At 39.1% G+C, this 20,871-nt stretch overlaps 1 long non-coding RNA gene across 1 annotated transcript; it reads right to left on the bottom strand.

Annotated features, from left to right (window-relative positions):
- Positions 1–9,190: 9,190 nt before the first annotated feature.
- On the bottom strand, positions 9,191–11,453 carry LOC130606269 (uncharacterized). Its single transcript, XR_008973930.1, has 3 exons — positions 11,319–11,453; positions 9,943–10,013; positions 9,191–9,271 (listed from the first exon to the last, which is right to left on the bottom strand). It is a non-coding gene; the product is annotated as an uncharacterized LOC130606269 (long non-coding RNA).
- Between the last annotated feature and the right edge of the window lie 9,418 nt (positions 11,454–20,871).

The raw sequence follows: 20,871 nt of genomic DNA on the forward strand, positions 1-20,871 counted from the left end.
TGTTCTTTTAAATATAAGCATGCAATTAAAAGGTGCCTTCAGTTAGCTGTCTACTACAATGCCGAGGCCATTTTCTTGAGTAGTTATGGTAAAGGTGGAATTCATTATGTTTATGAGTAATTCAAAGAGTTCCTTCCAATCAGCACTGTGATACATTTATTAGCATTTGACTTTATGGGACTGTACTGCCAGTTAGCCTAGTTTCACCAGCCCTTGCAGCTTTTTGTGTTCTTTTACAGTTCTAACTAAACTTCTAAAAAAAATTGGTAACCTGCAAATGTTGCCAATGTACAACATACTTATTCTTCCAGGTATTCTAAAGTATAGGTAGATACTTCCCCGAAGCCAAGTGGTAGCATTTCATTCTACAGGAATTGTCTTCCTGTAAAAACTTAGTGAGATGTACTTGATCGTCATGATAGTAGCACAAATTCTTCGAGGTTTGCTTGGAGATCATGTAGACATACAGACATACAGGACATACAGAGTTTAGCATCCTTCCCCTCTTGTTTCTTTTCCCAGCTTCTTCACACCATGAGTGTAATTGCCACAACTCACTGTTTTTTATGTTGGAGGCACATGCATCTTTCCTTGCTTCTGAAGACCCACAGACAGCAGGGTCACAGGCAGAAAGGAGCTGCCCTTTTATCAAACATGTTGGAAGCTGAGGCTCAGCTTTTCTTCCTCTCCCAAGATCAGGCCAAGGCCATTGTGGAAAGTAGATCACGTCTGCCCTAACTATTCTATTATTGGCATCAGAGGAGACAGTTCTGTTACTGGACCCCAGGACAATTCTTACCAGCTAGTCCAATACTTACAGGCAGCATCTACAACAGGACTTGCTTGGTTATTGATTGTATGAAATTCCACATGGATGAACACTTCTCTTAGACCTGAGTTCAGCACTTCTACCCATTCCAGCTCCTCCATGCAGTCATAATGTTTAATGACCATTGACCCACATGTCCGACCAGCAGCAGTCTTCATACCTTGTCATTTCTTCCTTTCTACATCTCCAGCCTGCCTCCATTTCCTCCAAAACACAGCTGCCATAGATGTCTTTGCAAAGTTCACTACAAGCACAACTAGCAGCCTCCTATTTCATCTTTTCCTCTGTACGCTCCTCCCCTTTAGCCCCAGTCAGCAAACACAAGCATTGAAATCATCATATCTGACATGCTTAAGCTGCCCAGCTGCCCTGGTGTCTAACCAAAAGACTTCTTTCTCTCATTTTGTGCTAAAGGCTCCTCATTCCACTACAAATGCCACTAGTCCTAAACCAAGGAATGCTGCAGCTGGGCTTGATTCTACCTCTTCCCACAGCGCTACTCTATTGTTTCTGTCATGGCAGGAGTACAGAAATTGAAAATGTATTTAAAAATACATATGGATCACACTGTTGTACCTTCAGAAATGGTCAATTCTGAATGCTTCTGAGACAGATTGCAAGAAGCCCTGCGGTTGTCACCTAAAGATATTATGCACCTGTCTTGGACATTAAGTTTCATTCCAATCTCTAATAGTCAGAGACTGATTTATGTCTCAAAGTCTGACATTTATCTTCCAGGATATCCAGATTAATTTGAATTCTGCATATTCTTGAAATCCATAGAAATGTTTAATTCCTTTTTAACTTCTAGATTGAATGACCTTTTTTATCCACAATCTAATTACAGGGTACATGACAAGTAAGAGAGAAGTAAGAAAGAGAATTATTTAAGAAACTGCCATCATTTAATTGCTTTGAATTAAATGCAAACTCCTGCTCGATCTTCCCTACAGCACTTTCAGTCTTTTGTGCTCTTTCCTAAGTTAACCAGGATAAATCTTTTCAATTTGTCAGGAGAGAAGATGCTTCCATGCTCTGGAGCATTATTACGGCCTTTCCTGGATGTCTTCTGAAGAGGGCATTTGAAAAATTTTCTTTAAAGAGCAGAAGTAAGCTATATGCACTCGCGTTTCCATTTTGTCAGCACACTTAGACGATAAGGCAGATGGTTTTCCTTTACATGGGCAGAGCTGTTTGTCTTATCATGCTCATTGTTAGGCCTTTCATGAGTCTGTCATTAGAGTCTGTGTTGACCACTCGACCTTGTGATAAAGACTGTCATCTTTTAATTCCTCGAAATCTCTTGTGGTCTTAGTTTCACAGATATATACTCATGCTACAGCCTGGGTTTTATTTTAAAGTTATCAGTTTATATTAACATCTGTGTTATTTACTCTGTGGCCCTTCTGCTGTTGTATTTTTATTACAAGAAAAATATGATCTTAGCCAATCCTGGAAAAAAGCTTAACAGAGCTTATTACTTGCTTTGCATAAAACTTCAGACTGTGCCAGTCAGAACAAAAGTCCATCTAACCAGCATCTTGCCTCTGACAATGGCCAGTAATAGATGTTAAGAGAAGGTATACATAAATACATAAAAGATTATATTTCCTTCTGATATAACTCCCAGGTCATAAAAATCAGGGGTCATGACAACCTGGAATATATTCATTCTTCTGGCATCCAAGAAATCCTGTGATGGTTAGTTTAATGATTTAATAAATGTGAAAAGTCTACTTAATCCTCCTGCCTGCTAATTCTGTGTGATGTACTCTAGTTTTTATATTAAGAAAAAATAGTGCATAAGCATTTTTTAATCAGGATTTTATATACATTCATCATATTTTCATTCTCTACCATCTTTATTCCAAGGTGAAGAGTCTAATGTCTCTTAATGTGAAATCTATGCCCTACCTCGTATCATCCTTATTATAGTACTTTGTGTTTTCTGTGACTACATTTTAATTGGGATACAGAGGCCTTATTCTTTTTAGTTGTTGTTTTATTTTCTTGGGAGTCTCACTGATAAGTTTTATCTTTAATATTGTAATAAAGTTCCCAAGCAATAGGTCAATGCCTGTTTGCTTGGGAAATTCTCACCTAGGTCTTCTAATTTCCATTTTATACACTATTTCCTTAAGTACCTTATATGAAGACATGTAAATGAGTGGTTTGCTTTCAACAGGCACAAAAGCCATCTAATGTTAATTACCAATTGTAGTTCCCACATTGCTTGTAGCTTTAGCTCCAGGACAGGTAGTAGCTGTCTGGAGTGGCAGACATGGGGACAGTGAAATCGCTGTAGAAACAGCCTGTACTTGGCGCCATCCACACTAAAGACTTCAGAATATCAAGGTGAACTGTATTCCTCAGCCCCAGTGGTAAGACACCACAGCATCATGTGAACTTCATGAGGTTTGGCAAGTCCAAGTACAAGGCCCTGGTCAGGACAATCCCCAGTATCAATAGCACAGTGACAGTATCTATAACAGGCTAGAGGATGAAGGGGTTGAAAGCAGCCCTGTGGAAAAGTAGTTGGGAGCACTGGTGGATAAAAACCTGGACATGAGCCAGCAATGTGTGCTTACAGACCAGAAACAAACCATATCCTGGGCTGCATCACAAGAAGCATGACCAGCAGCAGGTCGAGAGAGGGGATTCTGCCCCTCTGCTCTGTTCTGGTGAGACCCCACTTGCGGTCCTGTCTGCAGCTCTGGAGTCACCAGTTCATTAGTGTTATGGACCTGTTGAAGTAGATCCAGAGGAGGATCACAGAGGTGATCAGAGGGCTGGAGCATCCGTGCTATGGAGACAGGCCGAGTTCAGCCTGGATATGAGAAGGCTCTAGGGAGACCTTATTGTGGTGTTTCAGTACTTAAAGAGGGATTATGTGAAAGATGGGGAAAGACTTTTGACCGAGTTCTGTGGTGACAGGTCAAGGGACAATGGTTTTAAACTGGAAGAGAGCAGATTTAGATTGGATATAAGGAAGAAATTCTTTACCATGAGGGTGGTAAGGCTTTGGCACAGGTAGCCCAGAGAAGCTGTGGCTGTCCCATCCCTGGAAGTGTTCAAGGCCAGGTTGCACAGGGCTTGGAGCAAGCTGGTCTAGTGGAAGGTGTCCCTGCCCATGGCAGGGTGTTGGAACTGGATGAGTTTTAAGGTCCTTTCCAACCCAAACCACTCCATGATTCTATGGTCACTACTTGCCAAACCCATTTTCTTACCTGCTTCTTGCCCAGCAGGAAGAAAGTGGCTACAGAAAACAGCAATGTCATGCAGGTTCAGTAGGGTTTACACATTCATACATTCTTGGTGGGGGCTATGGGTAGAGAAATGTGCTGGGCACACAAGCAGTGAGGCCATGGTTCCTGGTTATGGGAACACGAAGCTTGCTTAGTTTTCATGCTCTGAACTGTTTAAGGTCCACAAATTAGACACTCTGAACTACTTTCTGGACTGAGAGCCTAAGGAGGTTAGGCAATGAGTTGTATGTCCCATATTGCGCAGAGTGAATGTTTCTACGCAATTTTATTTTAAGAACTCCATGAATAATAGCCTTGAGTGGTATTCTCAGGATGGGAAAAAAACACATTTACATCAAAAATGTAAATGCAGCTTAAGAAAAAAGTTAATTATTTAGCAGCTAAATGCACCAAAGAATGCTCTAATTCTAATTGTCTGGTTGTTGTATGACTTCCCTTTGAAGTGAGGTTACAGTTGTTTAGGTACCTTAAGGACACAGTGCCATTTTTAACTCATTTTATTTCTATTATATCTAACCTGGGGTTCAAAAAAACCCCGATTTCTTTTTGTTAATTACCAAAGTGTTATTCTTTATTCTGCACTTGATTTACTGGTCCATACTCTGAGTCAATATCAGTTCTGCTTTTCTCAAAATCCTGAAATAATATTTTTGGCTTTCAATGTAAAGGTCAGCTTCATAGGTCAGTTTAAATATCAGTACATCTCAAATTGCCTGAACTGAAGCCAGTGAAGTCAGTTGAAAGTAATACAGCTGACTGCTGACCTGCTTTTTGTTATTTCTAGAAAGGTTTGAAGCCGTGTAATGTATGGAAAGTTTGCAAACGTGTAACCTTTCTTAAAACCTAGGTGGGTTTAGGAAATCTACTCCACAAAGAAACCCAAAGATGCACTCATCAGGGTCACGGGAAGGGCAGGCAGCATCCTGCAGAGCTGCACTTCCAGCTTGCCGATTGGGCTCTGCTCATGCCGCTGGGAAACGCGTTGAGGAGCACTGCGCAAATGTACAACATGCAAATCTAACCAGTTGTTTGCACTTTGTATAGTTCTCACATGACCAAGAAGATAATGATGATGAGTAATGTATTTCAGCCTTTTATCCTATGACTTTTTATCTAAAGATGGCATCCCCAAGACTGCAGGTTCTCCAAACCGTGGGGAGCACAGAGCACTGATTTGTAGAGATCTTCTCAGTGCCTCATATTCACATGTCAGTCCATAAAGCCAGCACTTCTCCAGCACAACTAATGGGCTCACCACGCACACAGGATTTACTACTCACTTTCAAATAATCAGCATGAGTACCTCTGTGCCATTGGACTGCACTACTGTAAGAGTAGCTCTGTGTCTGCTAGCTTTCAGGGCTGCAGCCCTGCAATAATGATTGCTCCATCTTTTTAGTAAGAGTCATCACAAGCAGGGGAAGCTGAGTGCTTTGAAACAGGCTGTTGTTCCTGGAAGACCAGTTTAATCAGTGCAGACTGGTCCTTTCAGGTAAAATGCCGTAACTTCACTTAGATGTCCAGGATGCACAAAATTTGTGGCTACTTCAGAGAGTGAAGTAATAGTCATTGCCATGATAGAAGGGGGTGAGAATGAGGTGGAAAGCTTGATCTTCTCCAGTGGGGGCTAAAAAGTTACAGAACACAGCTAAGGCTAATGAAATAATCTAAGTCATTGAGAATTACCTAAGAGACTAAACTGTTTAGCCAGTGGAGGAAAAGGGAAAGAGTTGTTCCTCCTCCAGGTGCTTTGTAACTATCAATCCTGTAATACAAAGCCGTGCAAACAATGTGTAAGAATAATGAACTCAGCTAGCAAAACAATTGCCACCAAGAGCTGTGCCTGCTGCTGAGCTATATAGTCTGCAAGGGTGAATTGTATTCATAAAGGTAGGGGAAACCTGTGGTCTTTTCTTATGGGTTTGTGGTTTTGGACTGGACGGGGCTATAAATGTTGCAGAAGCAGAAAAGCACAGGAATTACTGCTGGGGCAGAAAGATAAAGCTGCAAATTTTAGCACAACTGTGTACATGTAAGACGTGTCGTTTCTTGCTTAAAACGAGCTATCTTTGAACAGTAAGAAGCAGATATATTATGGTCTGTAAGTAGCACAGTATTTATCTTCTGTTTTTATTTGCCCAACAGAGAAGAGAATGCTGTTGAAAATTAACTGGCTTATTGGTCTCAGAGTGTCCCAGATGCTAGATTCGTATTTCAGCTGCTGTTACCCCATGAGTATATAGCTGAAGCTACTGGGAGTTACATTTTACAGCATGCTTTCTAAACACCATAATCCAACCTTTGGTTAGGTTTTCACCTCTCCCAACCCATCTAAAATACAGGATAAGTGCAAAGAGAATTAGAGGCAGATATTAAAATCTTGTAAATGTAACTAATAAATATAAAATCTGGGAAAAACCTCTGTGCGGCAAACCCAAATGAACATGATTCGTGTAGCATCTTTAAACTTCCCTTTTTTAAAATTGAAACAATTCCAGAATTAAAGTCACTTAAGGCTTGTCTTCAGGCCAGACTGACTAGAAAATGTTTCAATTTCAATAAACCACTGTTTGGTTTAGTCTAAAACTGGTAGGACGTGAAAAACCTCAACAAAACCTCATTTAAATATAGTAATGCCCAATTTCGGTAATGTAACATGTACAAACAAGATGTCCATCAGTTCAGTTGGCAGTTTCCACTAAATGCTCTGAGAACCACAAATACTGTGCACTTTTTTGTCTGCTATTTAGAGAATAAATGTAGCTTACTCTCCACTATTACTTTATGTAGTACTTTTTTTACCTGCTTCAGTGTAGTTGGTGAAGGAAAGCTTTTGCTCAGTCTTTTATTCTGTTGGCTACTGGTTGTACCTTTGACCTGCACAGTCTGGGCATTTACTGGTGCAAAACTGGAACATAATTTGGTTTTGGTTTGGATGAGGATTTGACGTAGTGTTTGTAACATTTGCATTCCATTTGCATCTTTACAGGTCACACTTACAGGCAAGTATGGATGCATATTTCAAAATCAACTATTAGCATTCCAGACGCTAGCTAGACAGGTAATTTTGCTGGTTGGAATAAAATCAGGATTTAATGGGAACATTAGTAAAGTTTATCTGACGGGGGTTTTTTGGTTTGCTTCCTCTAATATTAATTAGAATGACTGTAAAAACATATCATTTCAGCTTTCAGTTTCTAGTTTTACAGTATTAGATGGCCAAGACTGCATTCAGGTCAGAGTTTGGATTTTTATAGATAAATTTAATTTAAACCACAAAAAAATACGTATGTAAACTGAAGTCACAAATTTGCACAAACCGAAGAAAGCAAAAGTCAGGTGTATACACATCAAAGGAGCTACATGGAGAAGAATTTGGTTCAGAGGCTGGGCTCTGGCTACTCAAAAGGATTTGCCTTCTCTAAAGGGGTGATGCAGACAACACGACTACAATAGGGCATCAACTTTCAGTTTGACTCAACTAACCTGTTTCTTTACCAGAAGTGCAGGCAGTTAGCCATAAAAGTGGCCAAACCAGGAATGTATTGTTCTAACGTTTGTGCAGTGAAAAAACCCCTTCAGCCATTCTACCCCACTTTGCCAACGTTTCTGAAGTCTTGCAAAGGCAGTGATGCAAAACATGGTTCATTTGCAATAAAATGTTCCCAGAGAAAATTCTGAGGCCATAAGCCACATTTCTGAAAACTGCAATGACTCAAGTGACCTCTTGTTCTGACAACTGCAATTTTAAGCCTCTAATACTCTGATCTGTAATCAAGATAGGGAAAAAGAAACAGTGATGTGGGCAACACAGGCCAGACTGGATTGCATCAGAATATGGTATTTGCTTTCTTGGCTGACCCAATATGATGCATAACTTCAAGATGAAGCCTAGTAAGAAAACTGTAAGGACATTTCCTGTCCCTTGAATTTATTCAGTTGTTCAGTTGTTTCCAGTTGGTCATTTACTTTCAGGACTGTTTGTACTGCACTGGCCTGAGGGCAGTCTGGCCCCTATGGAATAGTAGTGCTGAAAAGCTTAATAGGATCTCAAGAGATCCATGGTCCATTCCCCTACACTGAGCTGACCAGCTGTATTCTAGACCATCCTCAATAAAATGGTGCCTAACTGTTCTTAAAACTTCCAGTTTCCTAAAACCTTCCTAGTCTATGGCCTTCTGAGCTAACCTATTTTGGTGTTTAATAATCCTTTATGCTGGAAAACATTTTCCTTATGCTCAGTCTATGCTCAATCCCCCATGCAATAAATTAAGCCAGTTATTTCTTGGGTTTCCTCTTGTGGCCATGAGTAAGAATTAACCATCTGCATTTCATTTAAGGAGAGTTTGTTGCTTTCTTTTTTTTTTAATCCACAATAATATACATAGATTTTTAATATAATGATATGCAATAATACTGGAAGGACGAGGATTTGCTGTGTTGGACCTAGTTAGTGATCTGTGGACTCACTCCTCCTTGCCTATGCCAGTCTACAAGCATTCCTCTGCAGTAAGAGAAACCCTCCCTTCTCTTGGATGAATATCTGCAAGTATCTACATGCACTGGTGTAGCCATGGGTAAATTCAGTAACATCTTCTTGTGCTCTGAATCTTTATACTTGTAGTGCAGATGTAGCAAGGACCTGGAGTATTGGCAAATACCTTTATTTGTATTCAGTAATTTTGTCTCAGGCATAAATTTTATCACACAGAGTAATCCGTTACCCAAGCTGAACCTCAAAATGAGTAGATCCTGTCATTGCTCAAAACTATGGAATCCTGTAACCACTGCAGTGGCTTTGCTGATCAGGACAACATTTGATTTGGTGTTTTAACCTCTTTATAATATTTGCAAAGACTAAAAGCCAAATTGCATTATCATGTAATATAATGGAAAAACTGAGCTCTGCTGAGTTAATCCTAGTAACACTGCTGCCCATGAAAACAAGTTTGACCTCAATGTGTATGACAGGATTAATCAATTTAAAATGTTTTCAGTATTTCAGAAACATGTAATTCTGTGTAAATGGAAAATATTAGTTTCTTTACAGAATGTGGTTTTTAGTTGACAATGGAAAAAATGTATTTACCCCTATGGTCTTGGTGTGAGTTCCGAACTGAAGCTCTGCAGAGTGGCTGTGGTCATCCTGCTCCTACTCCAGGCTGTGTAGGGGGAACTTAGTACAAGCATAGTAAATGCAGACAATAGAAAGCTTGGAATAGTAAAAGCTCAAGAGCAACTCAGCAGAACAGAACTAACTCCAAGAAATAACAAGTATGTTTCAGCAGGTCACACTACTTCTGTCCCCTTGCATGCTTTGAAACAGAGTTATCACATGCACAGACTGTACAATGGACCTGTGTCGTTTAAAGGGGCATTAATGGGGACTATCAACTAATTCTGACTGTGCAGAATTTCAGAAGTCATTAACAAAAAGGGATTTTTTTTACCTCATAGTTATGGAGAAATGATGGGAGCTATTTGGTGCGGGATGCAGAACTGATGCTGCACTATCTTATCCATCTAAAGTGTGAATATTTCTGCCTTTCTTTAGGTCTTGTGACAATAACACCTTTATAATACTTCTGTAGCAGTATCATCTAACTTGCTAAATGCTGTCCAGATTCTAACCTTCATCATTGTACAAACCATCCACTGGTATTACTTAAGAAGTGACTGGGGCAGGTGTCTTGGAAATACTGTATTCCTCTAGCCTTTCTGCAGCTCTGAACATCCCTGTTAAGATCCAGCATCATATTCCTGAGTGCAAACTAATGATGATAGCTTCCCCAAAGGCATCCAAGCAGCACAGTCTTATTTATCAGTTTCATACAGTTTCATACAAACCTAAGTATTCTGCTTAAAATTCAGTGGGATTTTTCCAGAAAATTCAAAGTAAGTGGGTATTTCCATGTGTGCTAGAACAGAAACAAGAAAATGGAAATAACTGCAGCTTGCACTCAGCATTCTTAATGGAAACCTCAAGCACTCAGTTTCTCGGTAAAACTTCTCAGTGCTAATTTTAATGCAAACAAACCACTGCTTAGAGTGCTAATGTGTCTTTTGCTATGACTTGTGAGACATGTTTTACTGTTTTATGGTACTCTTTCGTAGCTGCAATAGCAATCTAGTGCCTACAGAAGATTACATTCTCAAAATGCAGGCTTTCTTGATGTATGCACTATTGTTCTGCCAATTTGAATTGCATATAAAAATTAGTATGAAATTTTGCATTGTAAATTGGCTTTTTAGTGTGCAAATGAAAGTGCCTGCATGAAAGTTTTGAGACAAAACATTTGGGAAAATAGACATAAAATGCATTTTTTTTTTTTTAATAACTGGTAAGGAATTATGTGGAATATGCAGAAATATCTAAGGAAGGGAGAAAGAGCAGATAAAATGTCAGCCCTGACATTTCTGTCACTGCTCATTTCCATTTTTCACAAATGAAATAAAGTTCAGTAAAAAGCCAGATCAGCTTTTCTTTTCCATACTTTGGAGATGAATTTTTAATAACTAAGGTTGGACATTTACTGTGTACTGTCTGCTCTAGTCCTTGCTTTCAACTGTTACTTTCTATTAAAGCTTTCCAGAGTAAAGACTTGGAGATTTGGTTGTTCCAGAACATGGCATACAGAATCCCTTCTGCTTGAAACTGCCTTGCTTCTCAAAACAAAGAAGCAATGGGATGGGATAGCTTTATTCTGTGCTTACTGCAGTAAGCAGGAAGTCTTTTACAGAGCAGCATCAACCTCATAGGGAACGCTATAACCAGTAGCAAGCATTTTCTGCAGCAGAACCTTGACTGCAAACTTTTCTTTGTATCCAACACAGTCACCAACACCATCTCAATACATCAGAGCTCTCTGGAGTTGCAGAAAGACTCAACTGCTCTTTGAATTCCTTCCAAAGGGCCTTCAAGTCTATCTCTCTCCAGTTAAACTTGTCTTTGGAGCTCTGCAAATGCATTAGTTTTTTATTGAAGTTCTCTTGACTTGTTGTGCACACAGCACAAACAATGAAAAGGTGTTTTAATGCTGTAACTACAGACATCTGAATGACAATCAAACAATAATAATCTCCTTATTTACTTTTGCAATTGATAGAGGCTGAGGAAATGAAGCCTTCCAGGTGCTGTTCGAAACCAGAAAGGCCATATGAGGAGAAAGTCCATGTGAGTATATTGGTAGAAACTACACAAAATAATACAGAAAAGTGAACACCTTGTTCAGATTGATAGGTGGGATTAAAATCAACCAGGCCTCCAAGTGACAAGAAGAGAACAGCTGAAATGTATTCTCATAAACACTTCTGTAGGGCAGGTTCTTCTGTGAAAAACAACAGAGACCACTTCAAAAATGAAGAATTTTGCATTAGACAAGTGTGTGATGAGCAAGAGGATGAATTATTTAGCATTCATAGGCTGGAATCTACATCCAGCTAAATTATGAAGTGATAATATTAAAAAAATAAATACCTGAGCTTCAGAAAGCTGTTTTAGAAACCCCAGTGTTTTGAGACAGATGCTTCACAGGTTTACATGCAGAAGCTGAATGTGTTTTGGAATGCTAAAGCTTCCTTGTGTATTCTCTGCCACAATGGATTATGGTATTTATGAGATTGATTTTATTTTTACCTTTGCAAGTTATTGCTAGTGACAGAATGAAAGTGCACATCAGAAACCCCTAATATTAATGTTCTTAAGCTTAAGTCTTAGGTCTTAATTTCTTGTGGCCGCAGCACAGAGATTCAGAATTCAGCAGCTACCTATATACTCTAAGTAAACAACTGCCAGAGCCAGTGCTGACTGAACTCGGTCAGTAATTCCCTGTACCTCTTTTCCTGTGGTTGACCCAAACAAGTGTCCATGCTGGCTACATGCATTCCTCCTCACAGAGTGGTGGAACAAAAAGTCCAAGCAGGGCTGATCTCCTCTAGCAGAAATACTGCATAGGGCAAAAGGCCACCAACATCTGCTCCTACATTGTGCCCTCTCTGGCTTTGGGCTGCCTAAGAATCTCCCACAGAAACTGTATTGCAGTTGCTGCCAGGGGTGTCTGCAATCACCAAGTGGTGTCATTCAGGACATTGTGCAGCTTAAAATATGACTTCATAAAATGTAAACTAGGCTGTTCATTATTGATGAATTATATTTGCTTAAGCCTTTAGGAGATTAAATGAGAGGAATCTGTAATAAATAACTATACCCATGTATAATGCTTCCTTTTAGAAAAGCCAAGCAGTTAAAATCAGTGGCAGCTCCAGCTTTTTGGTGATTGACTGGTTCTGCTGAGCTGACTGCTGACAGCAGGGTGAGCTGGAAAGCCTGATCATTCCTGAACATGTGTGCAACAAGGGAAAATGCTCCAGGTTTATAAGCTGCTTTACAAGCAGCCCTTGGAGCAGCCTTGTGGCAGGAATGGAACAAATGGAGAACACTGGTGCTGTGGCAGCAGAACTATGCTCAAGCAGAAAAAGATTTGACATTGTCAGTAGATGATGGGAGGTTTATCTGTGGTCATTCAGCAACAGCCAAAAGCACCAGCCTCCCCCCGGTAGAAAGTCACATGAGTAACAGCAAGAAAAGTCTCTGTATTTTGTTGTGAGACACATGAAAATCATAATGTGTCTACAAGAACTTGCAAGTGAGCCACAGCAATAGGGACAGCAAGGGTAACAGTCTGGACAAGCTCTGGAAAGGTGAATAGTATAAACAATTCCTATAAAATATCCTTGAGAGAGGTTTGGTACCTCCACTGCCAACTTTTCAGTGAGAAAACTTAAAAGATGGAAGAATAGGCCTTGTAATTTAACATAAGCCTGGAGGCTGATCTTACATTTTGACAAACAGGTCTCACTTACTTCATTTCACAGCATGAGAAGTTGTAAAAGGTGTAAGGCCAAGGAGAAACAAGAGCACAATACACTTACCGTAACCTTAGGGACATCTCAAATGAAAACAGAGAATTGACTGTAGGAAGTGGTTTAGTCTTAGAAGAAAAAGAAATGGTTCTTCTGAGGAAAATGCATGGATTTGGGGAAAATCCCTCAGAACTTTTGTCTCTTTCCGAAAGTGTTGTACTGACCAAAGAACATGCAAGAATCAGAAAAATATATTTTTTCATTGTACAGAGAATATTGAGGATGAACGCACAATAAACCTGTGCTCATTTGTGAGGCAGCCAGCAGATCCTGGGAGCATTTGGCAATGGAATTGTTTGAACAGAGGTGACCAGGACCTGCTCAGAGTTGACTATTACATTAGGTTTTTTAAAGAAATTCAGCTAAGTAATCCGTTAGTCAGCAAGGAAATGAGTCACGACAGGCCAGCATTAGCCAACATCTATGGTAAAGTTGTTTCAGATAACAGGACACATTAAATATCTCAGGAATTTGAAATATTTGAAAGGTATGGAGGCTTTATAGGCATGCTTGCAGCCTATATTATTCAGAGGTCAATGGACTTTGAAAGCTATGTTGAAACAGCAAAGCAAACACTAAGGCAAACGAAGATGATTAAGACCCTATCTTGGTTTACTTCACTGCAAACCCACACCTCTGCATTCAAGAGCCTCATTCACATCTGTAATACGGATCAGGAAGATCATCAGTTTGCAAAAATGAAGACATTTGAGGTGTTATCAACCACCTCTCATTATGAGCGCAACTTGTGATGACAAAAGTGATGAGGGTAAAGAAAAGTAACTAACAAACCTTTAGATCCTACCACCAAGCAGAGACAAGAGGCTGCTCATTTGCAGACAATGAAAACAAGAACCACCAAATGATGTAAAACCTATCTTTCAAAGTCAGGGAAGCCGTATTAGGTCCAGATAAAAGAAGATGTTCAGATAGGACTACAATCCTGTTTTCTCATGGATAAGTCTTCTCTTTCACTTAGAAATCATCTGGCACAACACAGAGGAATTCTGTATTTGTCTAAGATTTCAAGGTATGCAGCAGCCTTTTTCCTGGTAGATCTGACAGTTTTGCAGTCACAATGAGCATGCACAGCTGTGAGCAGAGGCTTGACATAGTTTTGTAAACTCCAGGCAATTACAACACACTGGAGATTGTGGCTCCGTGTGTAAAGCACATTTGATGTTTCCCCAAAAAGTGCAGCCTTGTGTGCACGGTATGATGGCACTGCTCAGAAATTCCAAGCTCATTCTGCAGATCCAACAGAGGAGACTTTTATTGTCCATGCTGACTCAACGCTGACAGTACACAACCTCAGTCCAAACCTGAGTAAGAGCAAAACAGGTAAGATCAGAGTTTCAGCTGGCTCTGCACCTTGGCTCCAATAGTGACCACCAAGTGAGTGTCCTGAGAAGATTATTAGTACCCTGTAGAGACCCTTCCCAAAATATTTTCTTAGTATCTAGTGATCAGTTATTCTAGGGCTTCCTAAACTGGACGCAGGGGGGTTGTATTGAATAGCCATTGGTGTCCTTTTCTCCCATAATTTTTTTTGTCCTTACTTCTGTAACCACTCCATATCTTTAACCGTACTTGCTGCACTTATCTGTATCTTTTACAGTTACTCCTCTGTCTGTCTTCAGATGGATATATAACTACAAACACTACTGAAGATGTGAATGTGTCATGTATTTATACAACAGCAAAAGGATATTTTCTGTTCTTGATTCCTTTTGTGGTGATTTCTAGCATTGTTTGACTTCATTTTACATTCTTCTACAGTGAATTTTTGTTGCCTATTCACTACATGGTATAAGGTTCTTAATGTGAGTCTGCAATCACCTGTAGTCTACATCACTGACTAATTCAGTGTCATCATCAAACATTTGCATCCCTTTTCAACACTGTTTTCTGATCACCTGTAATCTATGTTGAGCACAGAGCCATGTGGGAATCCACATGTGATCTCTTTCTACTGTGAAGGGCAACTATTACTTCCTCTCTCTTCTTCCTATCTTGTGAACATTTCTTCATGTCTGATTAGCTTTCTTAAGAGCCTTGGGGTAAGCAACTTGAGTGCCTTCTGGAAATCCAGGCAGATGGTATCAAAGAGATCTCTGTTGACAGCATCTTTTGTTGACTCTGTCAGAGGAGTTTGGTACATCAGTGGAGCACAACTTCCCCTTAAAAAAAGCTATGCTGACTCTTCTTCATTGTACCATACTTATCTTGATGTCTACTAATTCTGTTGTTTATTATTGTTTCCTCTGGTTTAACCAGTACAGGTTATTAGTTCAGAGTATTGAAGATCTGCCCTAAAGTCTTGCTTAAAAACTGGTGTCAGAATAATAAGCACTAAGCTTAGCAATGGCTTCTCTGAGCTGTCTTTTATGGGAGATGTATTAAATGGATACACAATTCAACTCTGCACCTTTGAAGTACATGCAGGATATGGCTCCAAGATGCTGTGTCCATGCTATGGCATGGGTTGAGCGGTGCTGCTGGGATCACTGTGTTTGGGAAGCCTCTTAATACAAATCCTGCTGGGTTTTTGCTCTCCTATGTGGATCTCAATTTCTGCAAGCAATATAGAAGAAAACCATTCATGTTTCACTTAGAATGAAACCAGGCTAAAAAAAAACCCACTCAGACAACATCTAGATTTGAACCTAACCATAGATCAGGCTTTTCAGGAATGGTAGATTTTGCTGAGCATATTAAAAGACTCTTTATTTGGTTCTACTGGTTTTACAGTATTACGACTGTTGACTTCACTGGATTTGTATAATGGAAGTAAAGGCTAAAAATTAAAAGCAGATTTAAACAATGACTACAACTAACTTCATGAGCATTCTGCTCTAGTAGTTGTGTGTGGACCTGACAGTAGTTTGGTTTTCTCTAGTTTTATATTTAGTATTCAAAGCATTCAGCTGTGATATTACCTACTCATTGACTTCGGCACATAGATTATGGGAAAAAGTGCCTCATTATGTTACAGGTTCTTGGGTTATCTGTTGTTTGGAGGGAAAATAATGTAATCTAAAGAGTTTCTAACAGATTCTGCAGGTATTTCCAATAAGACAGCCTGAATGCATATATAGCAGATTTGATCTATTAAATGTTTGTCAATTATGTGTCCTATTCTGGCCACTTCTTCAGCAGATATATCCTTCCAACACACTGACACCATCGTCATTGTAAAAAATTTCAACAGTCCAGGCAGTGTCATTCACAGGGTATGTGCTGTAATTTAAAAAAGCATTAATGGAATAGATTTGTTCTTATTGGTTTTGTACGCTGCCTGTGATTGTTGCTATCATAAATTGAAGAACACAAGTGTGTTCTCCATCATGTAAACTTTCAATTTGGCTTGATGCTATCTGTAATGAAAGGCACAACTTTATCTTTGCTGCTCTGCCTACATGCTTACGTTGTCTTTCTCTTTCTTGACATTAATAATTTCCACCCAGTTGCATTCTTTGACACATAGTGCTTTGAAAATGCTTAGTATATGCTATAATACCTAATAATGATTTATATCTTGTTTAGTGTGTGAAATTATACCAATAGAGGAGGGAAGGCCATTCTCAATTTGTAAACACGAAGTCCTTGGCAGTGTAGCAGTTATGTCATTTATTCCATGTACAGAGAACATGTTGCACTTAGAAAATATAACCAGGTAAAATGATTCCTGGCTCTGACCAAGCAGAGTTTCTTTGTGATGAATGGAAATTGAGGTGCTCCCTACTCGTGGAAAATATAAATTGGTACAACAACCAGTAAGGAAAAAAAAAAAATGAGCTGTTTAAATAATTAACCAGAAAACACATATGCAATCAATACTGCAACAAAGTGATGTTAATGCTGAAGTCTTAGCACCTTCAAGCATGCACGCTCAAAAATGATAGCCAAATACATGTGCAAAATAGTTTTATGACCAACTTATTTGAGCAGTTACTGCATATTTGCATGTAAGAGCTAAATAAAATGAGGAAAAGAGATCATTTTAAAAAGCGTCGTGTTGATTTTCTTTGATGGGCGATGCTGAAATCTAACAAATTGTAACAGCTATGTAACAGCTACATTGTATTGAAATGTATTGTATGGAAATGCAACTGCTACATTGTATTCTAGCCTCACCCTTTCAGCAGATTTCCTTTTATCGCCACTGAATCATTTCTTTCTTCCTCTTTTTAGTTCAGAAGTGTATAGATTTTACCATCCACTTTAGTTTGTTATGAAACTAAGAAGCCCAAAGTCGGTACTATGAAGATGGAACAAATGAATGCTGCATGCTAATATTTTTGATTCTCTGGATTCTTTTGTTCCATCGAATTTGATTCAACAAGTGTCAATATAGATGCCAGCAGACAAAGCCTAGCTTTTAAAAGAGAATATTCTATCACAATGGTCCAGTTAGAGAAGCCAAATCTGTATGCCAGCATTTTTTTAAATGATCACGTTATCATCTAGCTTCAATGTTGATATTCATTTATTTACAAAACAAAACCAAAGAAAACGAGATAAATATAACCTCGATAAACAGGCAATGATTATCAATGACTAGTCACAGTAAGGACATGGGGATTAGTTCAGGAATTGTAAGGTAAATGTAAATATGAAACCGTCTAAAGCAAAGGGTGGGCTGTCCTTGCAAGATGAACGTCTGGATTGCTACTTGCAAGAGAAATTTCTCAGAATTCAGTCGTGGTCACAGTATCATTCAATGTATTCATTGCCTTCATTAATAGTCAAAAATAAGAATATACCAATGAAACTTTTTGTGGCAGAAGGCTAAAGTGTGTCTAGAAGGAAGAAAGGCAATCCTTGAGAATATAAGGACTGGGAATAGAGTAGAAGTTAGAGTGAACTCAATTGCACTGGAAAGCAGCTCCTCTACAGCCCTTTGTCACAGAGTCTGCATTTACATCTTCTAGATGGTGTAAAAATCCTGCCCCTTGAGAGCTGGCATGTGAATGCACCACCTCCACTGTGTTGTGATTCCTCTTTCTCATGACAGCCACCTAAATTCTGCCCCTGCCATCTAAGATGTCCTTTGTGAGTCTCTTGGTCAGAAAGGTGGTTCCTGAACCAAGATGTTCGTCCTGAGGCCAAGTCTGTCTGGGCTTTTCTACTTCCACAGCCTTCAGGTTTTCAAGGAAGTTCAACACTCGAGGAGAAAATACCAGGGTCCTTATCTATTTACTTATCCTGCACTTCTAGTGGGCCTGAGGTGCCAAGACTGAATCATACAAACTGTTTTCTGAAGTAAGAAAGAGCCCTCCTTGAATGCTGGACCAGTTGACTTGGTTTCTAAATTTAGTGTCAATGTCACAAAGTCCATGGCAATGCCACAGCCTTTATGAGATATTAATGGAGTGTGCTATGAATGTCTATGTTTTATTGATAACTGCATTGTATTCCTACTGCAACTCATGGTTTATGTTGGGAATAATGACAGCTACCCATTAGGGCACCTTTGGACATTCCTTTGCTGTTGTCCTTGGGCAGCAAGCATAGATCCTGTAAGTGACATGCTGGTCTGCTCTTGCTTACCACTGAGCAGGTAAGTTCTAACCAAAACTTCCTCCTGTGACTGCTTCTTTTCCCTTCATCACTGCTGTCTTTTACCCTTCATCACTGGTAAGTAGACCCAGTGGTTAGGGAAGTTTTTCAGTAATCTGGAACTTGGCACATATCTAACCTTCTTTATCCAAGAAAGATTGATTCAGTTTAAATAATTAATTTGATTCTCCAGCTATGGAGAAGACCTGTTAGAAATTATTAGAAGTTTATGTCATAAAAGGGGAGCAAAAATGCAGCTTCTCTAATACAGTGAGACAAATATGACTGCAATGAAGATATTTGCACAGGAAAAGAATATCCTTAAAAAACTAAGCTTGGAAGTAAGAAAAGCCTCCCAGAGTTACAGCAATGAGGTTTCAGAACTGTCTTCTCATGTGGCCAGTGGAGGCAGATAATGTGATTTACTTTGAGATGAAGCTTGACAGTGTTATTAATTGGATTATATCCAGGTTTACAAGTGAGGGCAGGAGCTCGGAGTTGGTGACTTCAGCTACTCCTTTCCAGTTCTTATCCTATGTTCATCTATTCTTAAAATTGAGAGACAGTCATGCCTAATTTCAGTCCCACAGATTTCAGCTATATGTGATGCTATTACATCTTTTTTTTTTAATCTGTATGGCATCTGGCATAGCTGACAAAGATGGTGAAGTAACAAAGGCCAAATGAACTGTCACATTTTTTTGACACGTCATTAAGAACATGATATGCATCAGATCACAATATTTAGAACAATACTTCAGATAGATTTTTGCAGAAGGGAAACTTCAGTAATGGTTTGTGTGTGATGTGTATTTCTCATGTCACATAAATAATTCTGAAGAATTCCTCCTTTGCTGAAAGACTTCCTTCTGAGATAGACGTGGTCAACAGTCAGGGGATTCATAGGGAACTGAGGACTGTAGGGGATCTCCCAGGTGAACTCCACAAAATGATTGCAAAGGCAACAGCATTTGATAATTCTCTTATTAAAAAAAAACAGCTTCCTCTCCTCACTCTGTAAAGGCTGCTTGGGACCTCCTTATTCTTCTCAGAATAAGATGCCTATTCATTTCTAGATTTCACAGTCTGTATTGATTTATTCTTATGAAAATGTTGTCTTTTAGCTTAAGTAGAACTTCTTTCCCCTTGATTCTTTTTTAATCCCATGATACATTTATAGAGCAGTTGCATCCTTTTTCAGCCTTCATCTTCACGTCCTTATTACTCTCTGGAAATAAAGACTTCCCATGCTCTTTTCATGCTAATAGGCTGTCTGGATGTAACTGCAATCTCATTACAGACATATTGATAACAGTAAAACTAATTTCATTTGAAATTTTCTATTGGGTCTTGAATAATTCAAGTTGAAAAATGAAATTACAGAGAATTGGTTTTCCTACTTCTATTCAACCTGCTTATTTTTAGCTGACTATTCTGAATATGGAAGCAGTCCAGTTTACATCCTGGTTTGATTTCCTGTTTACATGAGCCAGTCTGGTGTCACCATCGTATTTCTGGACCACTCTGGAAGCCTATGTGCAGCCTTCCTTCCACCTCTGAGAAGAGCTGCCCTACACAATAGAACTATTGTTGTGCTCACTGATAACGCAATATGAGTATTGTTGAACACTATAGGTTGGGCTTATGTCACTTCGCTAAATGTGCATAGACATAACAGCAAAACTCTCACTGAAATGCAGGAGAAAACTCACATTAGAGACTAAAGTCGGAACTGTACCCCTATTTGTTTGAAGTTAATATAAAAATAGACCTGGTTACATACAGGGTGGCTCCCTATAGCATGATATTCATGGGCTTGAGGGGGAGGGGATGTCTTTAGTCTTCTTTCTTGTTTTAATTTTCCATCTGGTTTTGTTTCCCAACTATAAAGTTCCCTATTTCCCCTAAGAGACTATTAAAAATATATTGTTTTAAACCTATAAAATAGTTGAGAATCTGAACCGGCCACTGTGACTACTAATGGTTGTAACAGCAAGCATATCGCAGAGGGAACTCAGAGAGCTCAGTTTTGCCATCATATCTAATGCTTTGGTAGAGGCAGTCTCAATCCTTGCTATTATTATTATTTTAATAGGATTTTCAAAGTAAAATGGAATATGTACATCCAGATAATGCTAATGCCAGGTGAAAGAGCTGTGTTTGATCATTTTGCCTCAGATTTTGTCTAAACAATTTTTAGTTTTATTTTCAGTAAAGATGCATTTTAGAGGAGTCGAAATATTTTAATTTGTATTGATTAATATAAAAATGGAGACAAGCATTAGCCTGATA

The sequence above is a fragment of the Pezoporus wallicus genome, unplaced genomic scaffold, assembly GCF_028554395.1.
Source record: "Pezoporus wallicus isolate ANWC-B61680 ecotype Strahan unplaced genomic scaffold, APGP_CSIRO_Pwel_v1 contig_3058, whole genome shotgun sequence".
Taxonomy (NCBI): Eukaryota; Metazoa; Chordata; class Aves; order Psittaciformes; family Psittacidae; genus Pezoporus; species Pezoporus wallicus.